We start from the raw sequence: 17,913 nt of genomic DNA, 5'->3' as shown, positions 1-17,913 counted from the left end.
AATCCGAAATAAATATTTCGAATAATGCGGGAGGTCGGCAACCACTGCCTACCTATAGTAGTTTTTGAACCCGCTGTCCTCAAAGCGGGTATTTTCAATTCCGTTTGCCACCCAACATACGGGCTATTCTCTTATATATTAAGAGATTATAGGAACATTTCATTTTTTTTCCATTATTCATATATAATATGATTATTTTTTCCCTTATACATATAATAATTAATCATTTTCATATGTATATTATTTAATTTACTCATATTATTGCCAAAATCATATGAATACATAAGTTTTGAACAATATGAGAGGTCGGCAACCACTGCCTACCTATAGTAGTTTTTGAACCCTCTGTCGTAATTCCGGTCGTTTACACTACTATACCCTCTCACTATAATGGCTTTTCTCTATAATACTAAGAGAATGTGGGATATTTTCAGCATTTTTTCCCTTATACATATAATAATTAATCATTTTCATATGTATATTATTTAATTTACTCATATTATTGCCAAAATCATATGAATACATAAGTTTTGAACAATATGAGAGGTCGGCAACCACTGCCTACCTATAGTAGTTTTTGAACCCTCTGTCGTAATTCCGGTCGTTTACACTACTATACCTCTCACTATAATGGCTTTTCTCTATAATACTAAGAGAATGTGGGATATTTTCAGCATTTTTTCCCTTATACATATAATAATTAATCATTTTCATATGTATATTATTTAATTTACTCATATTATTGCCAAAATCATATGAATACATAAGTTTTGAACAATATGAGAGGTCGGCAACCACTGCCTACCTATAGTAGTTTTTGAACCCTCTGTCGTAATTCCGGTCGTTTACACTACTATACCCTCTCACTATAATGGCTTTTCTCTATAATACTAAGAGAATGTGGGATATTTTCAGCATTTTTTCCCTTATACATATAATAATTAATCATTTTCATATGTATATTATTTAATTTACTCATATTATTGCCAAAATCATATGAATACATAAGTTTTGAACAATATGAGAGGTCGGCAACCACTGCCTACCTATAGTAGTTTTTGAACCCTCTGTCGTAATTCCGGTCGTTTACACTACTATACCCTCTCACTATAATGGCTTTTCTCTATAATACTAAGAGAATGTGGGATATTTTCAGCATTTTTTCCCTTATACATATAATAATTAATCATTTTCATATGTATATTATTTAATTTACTCATATTATTGCCAAAATCATATGAATACATAAGTTTTGAACAATATGAGAGGTCGGCAACCACTGCCTACCTATAGTAGTTTTTGAACCCTCTGTCGTAATTCCGGTCGTTTACACTACTATACCCTCTCACTATAATGGCTTTTCTCTATAATACTAAGAGAATGTGGGAATATTTCAGCATTTTTTCCCCTATACATATAATAATTAATAATTTTCATATGTATATTATTTAATTTACTCATATAATTGCCAAAATCATATGAATACATAAGTTTTGAACAATATGAGAGGTCGGCAACCACTGCCTACCTATAGTAGTTTTTGAACCCTCTGTCGTAATTCCGGTCGTTTACACTACTATACCCTCTCACTATAATGGCTTTTCTCTATAATACTAAGAGAATGTGGGATATTTCAGCATTTTTTTCCCTTATACATATAATAATTAATAATTTTCATATGTATATTATTTAATTTACTCATATAATTGCCAAAATCATATAAATACATAAGTTTTGAACAATATCAGAGGTCAGCAACGGTCTTTCCTCTATAATACTAAGATAATATGGGAATATTTTCAGCATTTTTTCCCTTATACATTTATACATATAATAATTAATCATTTTCATATGTATATTATTTAATTTACTCATATTATTGCCAAAATCATATAAATACATAAGTTTTGAACAATATCAGAGGTCAGCAACGGTCTTTCCTCTATAATACTAAGATAATGTGGGAATATTTCATCATTTTTTCCTTTATACATTTATACATATAATATTTAATCATTTTATATGTATATTATTTAATTTACTCATATAATTGCCAAAATCATATAAATACATAAGTTTTGAACAATATCAGAGGTCGGCAACGGTCTTTCCTCTATAATACTAAGATAATATGGGAATATTTCAGCATTTTTTCCCTTATACATATAATAATTAATCATTTTCATATGTATATTATTTAATTTACTCGTATAATTGCCAAAATCCTATGAAGACATAAGAGAATACAATATGAGAGGTCGGCGCAACCATAATATAGTAGTTGATGACGAGGTGTTTGGCAACTTGATACAATTCTTTAAAAAGTCTTTATATTAATTATATGATAGGGACAATATCATATGCGTCACTAAATTGATGACGAGGTGTTTGGCAACGTGACACAAATCATTAAAGTCTTTATATTAATTATATGATAGAGACAATATCATATGCGTCACTAAATTGATGACGAGGTATTTGGCAACTTGATAGAATTCTTTAAAGTCTTTATATCAAAAATTATATGATAGGGACAATATCATATGCGTCACTAAATTGATCAAGTCGCGATCGAACACTCGACGAGTGCAGACGTGCCTGCGGATCGACAGCAAATTGTTAGCAAATTGTTCACAGTTGTAAGTCCCGTTACTTGTGCCCAGCCACTTCGCGTCGCGTGATCTTGTCGCGCGTTTTGATTGGCCCAGCCAACGTACCTAACGGTAGTTCGCACTAACACCATCGCACACCCGAGTGTGCGTGTTATCAGCGCAAAAAACCCAGTGCTCGAAGCAGCGGTATAATTGCAAAGCAGCAGCCACGTGCTGCCTGGCTCACCGGCTTACGGTGCCCAGCTTCCCCCCCCCCCCCCCTCCTCACTCCTTATCAACTTTGGAGAAGATGGACTGGCAGGCCCCCCGCGCACCCACAAGCTTGGAACAACACCACGCAAAAAGGCTCTGAGAACACGCAAGAGCAGCTCCAGCAGCGAGGGAAGCACCTCGCATACAGAGCCGGGCGAGATAAAGCGAAAACCGGCAAAGAAAGCACAGGGAGAGGAGCTGGAAGATAAGCCAAGCACTAGCGCAGCTCTGCGCAAGAAGCTCGCCAACAACGCCTTCGCTTTACTCTCGACCGAAGAAGACGAGTACGACCAAGAGAGCTCTGATGACGAACCCGGACCTAAAGACGATTCCAAGCCCAAGACCCCCGAGAAACCAAAGCCCACCCCGAAGACCATCAAGCCACCTCCGATTTTTATCCCCGATGTGACCAACATCTCGGCACTCGTCAAGATGATCACGACTCTTGTAGGCCCGAAGAACAATTTTACCTACAAGACCGTGAATGGCAACAACGTACGTGTCATGATGCCGGACAAAGAGTCCTATACAGCTCTGCGTCTCCAACTTGTGGCCCAAAACAAGAGGCATCGGACTTTCCAGCCGAAAGATGAACGTGCATACAAGGTTGTCATCAAAGGACTCCACCACTCCACCGATCGTGAGGAAATCATTGAAGACCTTCGCAGACAAGGGCACGCTGTTAGAGATCTGCACAATCCCATTGGCAGAAGAACTAAAGAACCGCTGGGAATATTCTTCGCCAACCTGGAGCCTTCCAGCAACAACAAAGACGTCTACCAAGTCAAGCGGATCTGCAGGTCGGTAGTAACCATTGAACCGCCGCAGAAGTTCAACGACGTGCCTCAATGCTTCAGGTGCCAAGGATTCGGTCATACACAGCGTTACTGCTTCCTGGAATACCGATGTGTAAAGTGTGGAGGCCCTCACGAATCGAGGGCATGTGAGAAGAGGGAGGACGACAAAGCGTGCTGCTTCCACTGCCAGGCGGACCATCCTGCGTCTTTCAAGGGATGCCCTGCATACAAAAGGGCCAAAGCACTCGCTGCTCCGAAAACAAGGCCCGTCGCTAATGCTAACAAGGCGCCGCCCGTGGCATCACCAAACGTCACCTCTGGCAGGAGCTACCGAGACGCCCTCAACGGAGTGCACGCAGCACCGCAGAATCCCACAACCCCAGTCCAAACCCAAACAGAAACCCCACACTCCGGTCAGATAGAAGCGATGTTCGCTCGCATGGAAGGAATGATGGAAAGGATGATGGAGCGCATGTTCACCCAGATGACACAGCTGGTGGCCACCATTCTCAACAGCAAGTCATGCAACTAAAGCTCCACCTAGTCGTCTGGAATGCGAACGGCCTGCAGAACAGCAAGGCCATAGTCGAGCACCATCTGAAGACCCACCAGATCGATATCCTACTCGTAGCCGAAACCCACTTCTCCCCCAGATCCCACTTTAATATCAGCGGATATGACCTCATCCATGCAGACCATCCTTCTGGCAGAGCACGCGGTGGAGCAGCCATCCTCATCAGGAGCGGTATTCAATACCTAGAGCTGCCCGCGTTTCAGCAAGACTGGGCACAATGTCCTGTCATCAGGATTGTCAGCCCGCAAGGAGATTTAGACATTGGAGCGGTCTACTTTCCCCCCAGATACCGCATAACAGCATCTCACCTCAGTGAGTTCTTCGAGCATTTTGGGCCCCGCTTCATAGCAGCTGGAGATTATAACGCCAAACATTCTTGGTGGGGATCGCGCGCCAACAACCCCAAAGGGAAAACTCTGTTTGGGTACCTGCAACGCCACCGACTGGACTGCCACTCCACTGGCGAGCCCACTCACTGGCCAACGAATCCCCTCAAGACTCCAGACCTACTGGACTTTGCTGTGTCGAAAGGCATAGGGCATGCGAAGATCAGCTGCACAACAAATGCTGATCTCCTGTCAGACCACTGTGCAATAAACGTGCTAATCAACACGCCAGTCCTCAGGAAAACCCCGCTCAGAAGGCTCACTGGAAAATATACCGACGCCGCCAAGTTCGCGTCCTGGATGCTCTCCACCGTCAATCCGAACCCCATCCTCAACACACCCAGGAACATTGATGAAGCTATCGGGAATCTCACCAGGCAGATGCAAAACGCTGCGGAATTCGCAAGCCCACCGCCACCAAAGACTGCGAGAACACCTAGCAGGGACCTCCACCTCTGGTCCCCGGAAATTGCGGCACTCGTGACTGAGAAGAGGCGTCTCAGGAGAGTTTGGTTCTTGACGCGCAATCCAAGAGACAAAACAGCGCTCAATCACGCCACAAAGGAGTTGAAGGACAAGATCTCCAGCCTACGCCAGGACTCCTTCCTCAGATTCCTCGAGGAACTCTCTCCCGGGGACCCAGACCACAATCTGTGGAACGTCACCCGCCACATTAAACGACCAGCCAAAAAGGTTTCCGCAGTGCGCAAAGCAGATGGATCCTGGTGCCGTTCGGATGCTGAAAGAGCAGAAGCTTTCGCCGAACACCTTTACAACGCCTTCTCTCCGTTCGACTGCTGCACTGCCGAAGAACATGCTGAAACAGCCCGGTTTCTCAATAGCCCAAGCTCTCCCGGTCCCCCGTTGGAACCAGTCGACCCTGAGGAAGTTGCGCAGGAGATTGCTCTACTGAAGAACAACAAATCTCCAGGCCTGGATCGTATAGATGCGGCGGCCCTAAAAATGCTCCCATTCCGCTGCACACAAATGCTGGCCAGCATTTACAACAGCTGCTTCCGGCTAGGGTACTTCCCGGAAGAGTGGAAAAGAGCAGAGGTTATTGTCCTCCTCAAGCCTGGTAAGCCTGAAGCCAATCTCGCCTCCTATCGTCCGATTAGTTTGCTGGCAATCCTCTCCAAAATACTCGAAAGAGTATTTTTGCGCAGAGTATTGCCAGTACTGGATGAGGCTGGTTTGATCCCCGATCACCAGTTTGGCTTCAGGCGCTCCCACGGAACACCAGAGCAATGCCACCGGCTAGTCGAACGGATCCTCGAGGCATTCGAGCAAAAGAAATACTGCTGCGCTGTAATGCTCGACGTGAAGCAGGCATTCGACAGAGTTTGGCATCCTGGACTCCTCCATAAACTCAAATCCTACCTCCCAAGCCCCCATTTTACCCTCCTCAAATCCTACACTGAGGGAAGAGCATTCCAAGTCAGATGCGGAAGTGCAATAAGCCTACCCAGACTGATCAGAGCTGGAGTTCCGCAAGGCAGTGTGCTCGGACCAATACTGTACACCCTTTACACCGCAGACCTTCCCATAATCCCCTCCAGGAACCTAACTATAGCGACTTATGCAGATGACACGGCTTTCCTCGCCTCCTCATCCGACCCACGAGAAGCCTCCGAAACAATCCAAAGGCAAATGGACGCGCTACATCCCTGGCTCAGCAGGTGGAACATCGTAGTGAACGCGGAAAAATCTACCCAAACAACATTTGCACTAAGGAGAGGAGACTGCCCACCGGTCACGCTAAACGGAGTCATCATTCCCAACGCACCCGCACCCAAGTACCTAGGACTTACCCTGGACCGCAGGCTCACTTGGCGTCCCCACATCGTCAGCAAACGCATACAGGCCGATGCGCGTCTGAGGCAGATGCATTGGCTTATTGGGAGAGGGTCCAAGCTAAGGCAGAACCACAAAATCCTGGTGTACAAGGCAATTCTCAAGCCCATCTGGACCTACGGGATACAGCTATGGGGCACGGCAAGCCACACGAATCGCCTGCGTATACAGCGGTTCCAGAATAGGTGCTTGAGAATTGCCTGTAATGCGCATCCCTACCACGAGAATGTCGCCATACATAGGGAACTTGGAATCCCACAAGTCGCTGATGAAATCTCCAGGCTCAGCGAGAGATACCTGAAAAGGCTCGAAAACCACCCTAACCACCTCGCCACCAACCTGTTAGACAATAGCCAAACAAGCAGACGTCTCATGAGGAGACACCCTCTCGATCTTCCACAACAATAGACAACACATATAAAACCCGCCACAAATACATGTACAATAGTATCCCTTAAGCTAATGTTCCCCCGCAAAACCATTTAATTATTGTCCACTAGGACAGATTTTAAATAAATAAACGCACGCTAAAAAAAAAAAAAAAAAAAAAAAAAAAAAAAAAAAAAAAAACTAAAATTGATGACGATGTAATTGATAGTTTTGCAACTTGACACAATTCATTAAAGTCTTTATATTAATTATATGATAGAGACAATATCATATGCGTCACTAAATTGATGACGAGGTATTTGGCAACTTGATATAATTCTTTAAAGTCTTTATATCAAATATTATATGATAGGGACAATATCATATGCGTCACTAAATTGATGACGAGGTGTTTGGCAACTTGACACAATTCATTAAAGTCTTTATATTAATTATATGATAGGGACAATATCATATGCGTCACTAAATTGATGACGAGGTATTTGGCAACTTGATACAATTCTTTAAAGTTTTTATATCAAAAATTATATGATAGGGACAATATCATATGCGTCACTAAATTGATGACGAGGTGTTTGGCAACTTGACACAATTCATTAAAGTCTTTATATTAATTATATGATAGGGACAATATCATATGCGTCACTAAATTGATGACGAGGTATTTGGCAACTTGATACAATTCTTTAAAGTTTTTATATCAAAAATTATATGATAGGGACAATATCATATGCGTCACTAAATTGATGACGAGGTGTTTGGCAACTTGACACAATTCATTAAAGTCTTTATATTAATTATATGATAGAGACAATATCATATGCGTCACTAAATTGATGACGAGGTATTTGGCAACTTGATATAATTCTTTAAAGTCTTTATATCAAAAATTATATGATAGGGACAATATCATATGCGTCACTAAATTGATGACGAGGTGTTTGGCAACTTGACACAATTCATTAAAGTCTTTATATTAATTATATGATAGGGACAATATCATATGCGTCACTAAATTGATGACGAGGTATTTGGCAACTTGATACAATTCTTTAAAGTTTTTATATCAAAAATTATATGATAGGGACAATATCATATGCGTCACTAAATTGATGACGAGGTGTTTGGCAACTTGACACAATTCATTAAAGTCTTTATATTAATTATATGATAGGGACAATATCATATGCGTCACTAAATTGATGACGAGGTATTTGGCAACGTGATAGAATTCTTTAAAGTCTTTATATCAAAAATTATATGATAGGGACAATATCATATGCGTCACTAAATTGATGACGAGGTGTTTGTTTGGCTACAGGAAAAATCATTTATTTATCGAATCATCAAGCAAAGGATAAGCTTCAGTGGATCGCAGTATGGCAGCTGCTCAACCACTTACAACACCTTGCCTGTTACAAAAGTCGTTTACAATTGATTCTAGGCTTTGTCATTGTATTAAATAATGCTTTTATATGTAACTAGCGCGGCATCAGGTGATCGAAGATCCTCCTAATTTACTATGTTACAAATTACATTGGCATCACATCCATTGTCGTTTATAAAATAAATTATAAACTTTAAATGGTTTAGAAGCCATACAATGCAAATTGCCCCTTATTTATCATTGCAGTCCAGCACGGATACGACCTTAGAGGCGTTCAGGCATAATCCAACGGACGTAGCGTCATACCACTGTTCGCTCGAACAAGTATTGTGCCATTGGTCCGTACCTGCGGTTCCTCTCGTACTACGCAGGAATGCTGTCGCAACAACGTTTTGTCATTAGTAGGGTAAAACTAACCTGTCTCACGACGGTCTAAACCCAGCTCACGTTCCCTTGCATGGGTGAACAATCCAACGCTTGGTGAATTTTGCTTCACAATGATAGGAAGAGCCGACATCGAAGGATCAAAAAGCGACGTCGCTATGAACGCTTGGCCGCCACAAGCCAGTTATCCCTATGGTAACTTTTCTGACACCTCTTGTTAAAAACTCTTTAAACCAAAAGGATCGATAGGCCGAGCTTTTGCTGTCCCTGTGTGTACTGAACACCGAGATCAAGTCAGCATTTGCCCTTTTGCTCTATGTGTGGTTTCTGTCCGCACTGAGCTGGCCTTGGGACACCTCCGTTATTATTTGAGAGATGTACCGCCCCAGTCAAACTCCCTACCTGGCAATGTCCTTGAATTGGATCATACCTGAGTAATTGGAGTTATACCAAATTTTCAAATCAAAAATACATAAATGCATCGTTTTATTAAAGAATTTGTTTGCGATTATATAACAAACTCGTGATACTTTGATCAAGAAGCTTGCATCAAAACCCAATACCATAAGATATAATAAATATATCCGTATAATGGCTAGGAAATGATACACGTTCCATTTAATCAAGTAAGTAAGGAAACAATAAGAGTAGTGGTATTTCATTGACGATACCAAACCGAGGTCTAATATCTCCCACTTATTCTACACCTCTTATGTCTCCTTACACTGCCAGATTAGAGTCAAGCTCAAAAGGGTCTTCTTTCCCCGCTAATTATTCCAAGCCCGTTCCCTTGGCTGTGGTTTCGCTAGATAGTAGATAGGGACAACGACGACGACTTTTCAGATCTCTCCGAACTTGTTTTACGTGGCGTGTTCCACACTGAAGGGATTACAACCACGACACCCTGAACACCCACAAGTGGTGCATGTATCAACATGGTGTATGTGTCTGGATACGCCAGACAAGCGTCCCGGACTAGAAGCTATAGCTATGTACATAGCGACCACCCCGGTAGCAATTCGAGTACTTGCTTGCCGGGCAAGCACTCCCCCTTGCTGAGGAGCGAGATCTACCTAAAATCTCTACTGATCTCTGGGTCACAGCACCCGAGTTTTGCGCAACTAGCACCGTAACTCAAACGTCGACACGAAGGCTCTACCCGCGATATGGGTACCAACCACAGCCACCACGATACTCCCACCAGGGGGCCTACCTCAATGTGCAGTCTTGGATAGCTGCACAACCCGTGGTACCGAAAGAGAGGCTCGGTGGGCCTCCTCCTTTTGCTCCGACAAGCAGGGTTAGAGGGACCTATGGCTATATTAGTCGCCTCTTACGACAAGCAATAGCGGACTGTGGAAGTATTCTCGCCCGCTAACCACACGGCGAAGTTGTTGGGCTAAACACCCCTCCTCCTACGGAACACTTCGTCCGCAAACACTGCCAGCCGTTGAGTCCTCTGTTGATCTTCCAGGATTCTATCGAAGGTCCAGTTTTCGCCAAGGCGCTGCACTCCAAGTCCATCGAGGTTCCGCAAATCTGCATATAGGGGGCAAGCGCACAATATGTGCATCCAGTCCTCATATGGATCTCCACAAGCGCAAGCAGTGGTATCGCTGAGGGCTCTCCCTTGCAAAAATGCGTTAAACGACCCGTGACCTGTCAGCAGGTAAGACGTCCTCATCGAGAATCCAAATCTTGGATCCCGATAGGCGAGAGTGACATATGGGATGAATTTATGCGTCACCCGTCCTGGTTCGCTGTCATCATCCCATCTGTTCTGCCAACTCTGCAGTAAGCACTCTTCTAGGCGAGTCTTCCTCTGCTTCCAGCTTAGACACGTAGTGTCCTCGTCATATAGCCAGTCGTTCTCCTCCAGCGGGTATCCACGCTTCAGCTTGTATTTGACCGCTAAAAACTTAGCAGCCAAGTCAAGCGGGGGAGCTCCACCAAGTACCTGCAGTGCCACTGTGGACACTGTTCGGCATACCGAAAGGCATCCAAGCAGGATTAGCCTCTGGCAGGAGGCTAGTCGTCTCCGGGCGGCTACTTGCTCGGCGGTGTCATACCATACCGGGGCACCAAACAGCACACAAGGTGCCATGAGTCCGTCATATATGGTCCGCCTGGCTCGAGGACTGAAGCCCCAGTCGGCTCGAAGCACACGCGCCAATGCTCCAACGACTCCGGTCATCCGCTGGCGAAGCGAAGCTATGTGCGTGAGGAATTTCATTCCTTCACTGACCGTGATGCCAAGGTACCGACAGCTACGCACATACGGAAGGTTCGCTCCAGCAAACCTCACCGTAGGCGCACGTCTCAAGGCACCTTTTAGCAGCATTATTACCGTCTTGCTGGTCGAGACGGCAACGCCAACTTCCGCTCCCCACGCTTCTACGATGGACATCAGCTGTGCTCCTTTTTCCTCTAGCATAGCTCGGGAATTTCCCTCGACGAGAAGCAGCAAGTCATCAGCGTATGCACTCAGCTGGCAATACGGCTGGAGACGCTGAAGCAGTACATCCATCAGAATGTCCCAGATAAATGGGCCACTGATTGACCCCTGCGGGCAGCCTCTAGTTACCGGTACTTCCACAGTACCGGAACTGCTTCGGATCACTGCTCTTCGGCCGGAGAAAAAGCTCTGCCACAAGCCCATCTCCCGGCATCCCAAGTCTGCTAGTCGGCGGAGTGCAGCACTCCATTCGACGTTGTCGAATGCTCCTTTGAAGTCCACGAATGTGCCGAGCACGTATTGCGCCGGGCTGGCACAAACACTGCTCTTCACGTGTCTCCAAGCATCCTCCACACATCGTCCTTGGCGAAATCCAAACTGCCATCTGCAGCCTTCCGGAAGAACTTCTCTCACACGATTCACCATGATGGCCTCGAGCACCTTACCAAAGACTGGCAGCAAGCATATTCCTCTATATGAGGAGGGCTCACACTTGTCCTTATCTGGCCCTTTGAGCAGCGAGACAACTCGTGGGCACTTCCACTCAGCGGGAAAGTATCCTAATCGGATGCATCGGGAAAACAACGATGCTAGGTGCTCGGGTATGGCGCGCCAGACTGCCTTGCAGATAGTGCCATTGATGCCGTCCAAGCCGGGAGAGCGCCTGCTCTTCAACCGGGCAACACATGCATCAACCTCGAATTCTTCGAGGGCCGGTGGGACTTCCTCCGCGATGGCAGTCGGTGCTTCGGACTCCGCAACTGGGAAGAAATTGCGGAGGAGCACTCGTGCACAGTCACCCCAATCAGTGATGAGCTCGCCATTCACGCGGAGGCACCCAATCTCCGTGCACTTTCTGCGGCCTCGGCAAATCTTGTAGACGCGCCCCCATGGGTCGTCGGCATGATCTCCCACGAAGCGTTTCCAGTCATCCATTTTCGCCCTCCCAATGAGCTTCTTGTAGTTTGCTGAGGCCCGCCTCAGCTCGACCACTACACGCTCTATAGCGGCACCGTCATCACGACGCCTTCCATCTTGGAGTAGGCGACGAAGTCTCCGGACTTCGCGCCTTGCAGCGCAGAGGTCGGCAGTCCACCAACGTGCTCTCCTGTTGGGCGATCGAATTGACTTTCTTCCCAGCGCAATATCACATACATTATGTACTATACTGCGCAGGGTCGAAACTTGCTGGTCCAACGGCGACTCTGAGAAGTTTTCCGGAAGTTCGGCTGCTCTACTCACCATTTCCTCCTTGAACAATCGCCAACGTGCATTGGAGAAGTTCCAGGACGGCACAGGAGCTATGCTCTCAACTGCGCGCGCGGTAGTTGGTTCGGCCACAACAGTAATGATGTTGTGGTCACTCAATTCCCACTCGTCCACTCTCCACTCATATGTGGCCCACATAGATGCTGCCTCATTGACGATTGTCACGTCGATATCGCTAGTAGCTCTGTGATTATCGAACGTGTACACCTCTGTTGACTGGTTTAGGGCGGCGACTCTTGCCTCCAGCATCCACTCTGACAGCAGCTCACCCCGTCTGTAGTTAGCTTGCCCCTCGGCATGACGAGAGAGTTTGCTAAGCCACATGGGGGACACTGCATTCGCGTCGAGGCCCAGGATTGCGGGGGTTCTGCTGGCCTGCAGCAGGACCGCATCCATGTACCGGAGGTACGGTTCCAGAGGTGCATCGAACTGGCAGTATGCGGCGCAAAGGAAGATTGAGCCAAAGCTCCCTTTAACGACCAGACATACGCCATAATCCGTGGTGAGGGTCTCCACTGGCATACAGATGGCTTCCTGTTGATCTACTAGGATGGCTGCCTTCCCTCGCCGATCGGTGAAAATTCTCATTCCTTCAGGCAGCACATCCATTCCGTCCCCGCCGAGATACGGCTCCTGCACCAGCGCGAACATAGACTCCGATCTCCTGAGTCGGACTCCGAGCTCGATGGTCGCAGCTCTGCCTCGGCCACAGTTCGCTTGGATGAAGCTAAACATTAATGTCTAGCTTGCACCCTCGCCAGCAACGCCCCGTATATCGGGCACACGTTCGAGAGCATGTAATGCCCCGAGGGTTGCCCTCTGTGACGGCAGTTCCGGCAGTCCACCGGGTTTTGGCACTTTGCCGCGGTGTGGCCTTGTTGCCCGCACTGGCGGCAGACATTGTCCTTCTGCCGGCATTCGCTGACCTTGTGGTCGAAACCCACGCATCTGTGGCAGGCGTATGTGCGGACCTGTGCTCGGCATCGGAATGAGAACCACTTGATGTAGACACGACCTACATCAAGCTTCGCCATCGCGCGGTCGTCTACCTCTAGCGTTACATTTACTGTGGCGCCGTCGGTTACCGACCACGCCTTGGTCACCAGGTGCACGGACTTCTTAAATTGGGACATAGTCATATCGCTGTCGAAGTTATTTCCATGCAGCTCCTGCATGAATTCCTCAGGGCCGATAGCTGTGTCGACGTCATAGACGACGACCTTCGGCTTCTCGGCCGCATTCCGTGCCACATTTAGCCCAACTTCAGCGAACCTCTTTGATGCTACCACCTTCTGCAGCTCTCCAACTGAAGGAGTACGAATGATCGCACCACCACCTCGACGGAGCTCACGTACCTCATGTACTCTGACTCCGAGGGAGGGTGCAACCATCGTTCGCACCTTTTCCGCTATAGCTTTCCCCGATAGCGCAGGGTCGTCGCACTTCACCACCGCTGACCACGTCTCGCGAACCTTGGTGGTCCGCGGGGCAGCGATGGGTGCAACCTGTGGCATCTGGGGAGCATTGGCGGCCGTATTCTTTAACGGATTCGACGACGGCGGCGGCGGTGGCGGCATAGCGAGCCGCGTCTCCAGTTCTCCACACCGGAGCATTAACGCCAGCACCAGCTCATCGTAGCGGCTGATAGCATACGAGAGCTCTTCCGTGTCCACTTCTCCTAGGCTGCGGAAGCTGCTTCTCACCATGCGCTGGGTGGCCGACAGCTCTGCCATCATGGCTGCTTGCCCAGCACGGGCGGCAGCGGTAGCGGCGGTGGCAGTGGTGGCAACAATTTTAGCAGCAGTGGAAACGGCGGAGGCAGCAGTGTGGTCGGCAGCAGGGGCAGCAGTAGGATCAACAGCGGTGGCAGCAGCGTTGGGGGGGCAGCATCGATGGCAGCGTTTGCCGTAGCCGCCCGGGCGTCCTCCAGCGACGAAAACGCCTCCTCAAGTACACCAACGGGTTCTGGCACTCCATTCGACGCCAGGGCAACCAATTTCGCCTGCGTCGGCGCCGAGCTCTTAGAGGCCAGATGGCTTCTGCGCCTGCCTCGTCTGGATTTCCTCGAGGCACTACATCCGCTCAAGGCACTCGCGCTGCTGTCGCTCTCGGTCGGCATAACTCCGATGGTGGCTCCTCCTACCGTCGACGCCAGCAACCGTATGCTCGTTTGCTCACTGACAAAAGGTAGATGCTCTAGAGCTCCACCTATCGGTAGCGTCTGGTAGCACTAAACTGTCCCTAGACACAAACCCTAGCAGTGACTGCCACCAATAAGCTTTTTGACAGCTGCTCAAAAAGCTTACTCGAAAAACTTACTCGTAAGCTCGCCTCGCAGCACGTGCGGAGTGGAAAATTTCCAATAGTTTATTGTTAATAATTTCCAAACCGCTTGTTTTTAACACTCGACAATTTTCACTCGACTTCCGCGGAGCACTAAATCACCGATTTAATTACTTTCCAACAAGGAAAACTTAGTTATTCGCAATCTGTACACGAGCGCAACGAAAACACGTCCGTCGTTAATCCATTCATGCGCGTCACTAATTAGATGACGAGGCATTTGGCTACCTTAAGAGAGTCATAGTTACTCCCGCCGTTGACCCGCGCTTACTTGAATTTCTTCACTTTGACATTCAGAGCACTGGGCAGAAATCACATTGTGTCAACACCCGCTAGGGCCATCACAATGCTTTGTTTTAATTAGACAGTCGGATTCCCCAAGTCCGTGCCAGTTCTGAATTGATTGTTAATTGATAATCGTTATAATTGATAAGAACTAATTGGTTTAACCCAAATAGTATTCTTAAAAATTTTAGCAAGAAAGTTCCACAATTGGCTACGTAACTAAACTATCCGGGGAACAAGTAACTAACATAAATGCTAGAAACTCTATTTACCCAGAACGAGCACATAAACCATGTTATTGTTTCCCAATCAAGCCCGACTATCTCAATCTTCAGAGCCAATCCTTATCCCGAAGTTACGGATCTAATTTGCCGACTTCCCTTACCTACATTATTCTATCGACTAGAGACTCTTCACCTTGGAGACCAGCTGCGGATATTGGTACGGCCTGTTGAGAAGTTTGCGTGTCCCCACCATAAATTTTCAAGGTCCGAGGAGAAAATATCGACACAACAGTATATGTCATGCTCTTCTAGCCCATCTACCATATCTCTCTGCGAAAGACTTCCATGGTAGTACGGCTATAAAACAGAAAAGAAAACTCTTCCGATATCTCTCGACGGCTTCTTTATGGTCGTTCCTGTTGCCAGGATGAGCACGAGGCCCATATTTAATAACAAACGGATACTCAACAGGTTACGGAATTGGAACCGTATTCCCTTTCGTTCAAAATTATTCAAGTGTATTATATTCGCTTTGTTTATATAGTTAGGCATTTTTGTTTTACTTGAAAATTTTCGGCTTTCGCCTTGAACTTAGGACCGACTAACTCGTGATCAACCACTGTTCACACGAAACCCTTCTCCACTTCAGTCCTCCAAGGTCTCATTCGATTATTTGCTACTACCACCAAGATCTGTACCAATGGCAGCTCCATGCAGGCTTACGCCAAACACTTCTACGCATACCATTGTACCTTCCTACTCACTAAAGTTTCAAAATTTATATCACAAGTAATATAAATCATCTACTTTAGCGGTAATGTATAGGTATACAACTTAAGCGCCATCCATTTTAAGGGCTAGTTGCTTCGGCAGGTGAGTTGTTACACACTCCTTAGCGGATTTCGACTTCCATGATCACCGTCCTGCTGTTTTAAGCAACCAACGCCTTTCATGGTATCTGCATGAGTTGTTAATTTGGGCACCGTAACATTACGTTTGGTTCATCCCACAGCGCCAGTTCTGCTTACCAAAAGTGGCCCACTGGGCACATTATATCATAACCTTGAACTTCATATCAAGAAAGTTAAGGTTCTTACCCATTTAAAGTTTGAGAATAGGTTAAGATCGTTTCGACCCTAAGGCCTCTAATCATTCGCTTTACCAGATAAGATTATTTTATATAATATTAAAATGCACCAGCTATCCTGAGGGAAACTTCGGAAGGAACCAGCTACTAGATGGTTCGATTGGTCTTTCGCCCCTATACTCAATTCTGACAATCGATTTGCACGTCAGAACTGTTTCGGTCTTCCATCAGGGTTTCCCCTGACTTCAACCTGATCAAGTATAGTTCACCATCTTTCGGGTCACAGCATATATGCTCAAGGTACGTTCCAGTTAGAGGCATAAATAATATAAATATACATTATACATAACTATATAGAACGCCCCGGGATTGTGTTAATTAGCTATAAATAGCTAAAAAACTAATCCCATTATTAGTCAAGTTAATTACGCTATTAGGTTTACATCCCAATAACTTGCACATATGTTAGACTCCTTGGTCCGTGTTTCAAGACGGGTCCCGAAGGTATCCTGAATCTTTCGCATTGTTAATCATACAAGAGCATATAATAAACACAAAAATCAATGATAATTATGCCATTATATAATTCCGAAAAATTAACGCTCTGTAATAATATAAATCTATCAGCACTTTATCAAATTAATAACATTTATTCTGTGTTAAAATGCAAGCAATTTAATTGGAATAAACTATAAGTTATATTTTATGATAAATTTGGGATATGCTAATAGATTACAATGTCCTTATATGGAAAAAATGCACATTATTCTTAATAATATTATTTAAATATTACAATTTTAATGATGAATTTTCCATAACGGATATTCAGGTTCATCGGGCTTAACCTCTAAGCAGTTTCACGTACTGTTTAACTCTCTATTCAGAGTTCTTTTCAACTTTCCCTCACGGTACTTGTTTACTATCGGTCTCATGGTTATATTTAGTTTTAGATGGAGTTTACCACCCACTTAGTGCTGCACTATCAAGCAACACGACTCTTTGGAAACATCATCTAGTAATCATTAACGTTATACGGGCCTGGCACCCTCTATGGGTAAATGGCCTCATTTAAGAAGGACTTAAATCATTAATTTCTCATACTAGAATATTGACGCTCCATACACTGCATCTCACATTTGCCATATAGACAAAGTGACTTAGTGCTGAACTGTTTTCTTTTCGCTCGCCGCTACTAAGAAAATCCTTGTTAGTTTCTTTTCCTCCCCTAATTAATATGCTTAAATTCAGGGGGTAGTCCCATATGAGTTGAGGTTGTATATATAACTATTTTTTGCCATAAATTCTTTATATATAAATGATAAAACAATCAATTAAATTCGTTATAAATAGTTCCAATAGTTCTTGTAAGCAAAGTTATTTTTTATCCATTTAACGAACCAACGAAGAATAATAACAAAACCAAGATTTTTCTTTTTCCGAATCATTAATAAGAGACAATTCTAGATGAAAAATATTTCAATTTTTTATGCTAGACATTTCTCAGTATTATTTGATTGAAAAAGAAAATATTTCTCTTCGTTTTTCACATTCAAATGTGAGATAATGTTTTTCATTTCTTTTTTAATATTATGAATAAAATCATTATTTAATCCA

General features: G+C 45.2%; 1 pseudogene; it reads right to left on the bottom strand.

The window, feature by feature from the left end:
• Nucleotides 1-8,203: 8,203 nt before the first annotated feature.
• Nucleotides 8,204-17,574, bottom strand: LOC117149809 (annotated as a pseudogene).
• Nucleotides 17,575-17,913: the final 339 nt, after the last annotated feature.

Source organism: Drosophila mauritiana, unplaced genomic scaffold (genome assembly GCF_004382145.1).
Source record: "Drosophila mauritiana strain mau12 unplaced genomic scaffold, ASM438214v1 U_35, whole genome shotgun sequence".
Taxonomy (NCBI): domain Eukaryota; kingdom Metazoa; phylum Arthropoda; class Insecta; order Diptera; family Drosophilidae; genus Drosophila; species Drosophila mauritiana.
Note: the sequence above shows the minus strand (reverse complement) of the source record. Positions and strands in the feature narration are given on the sequence as shown.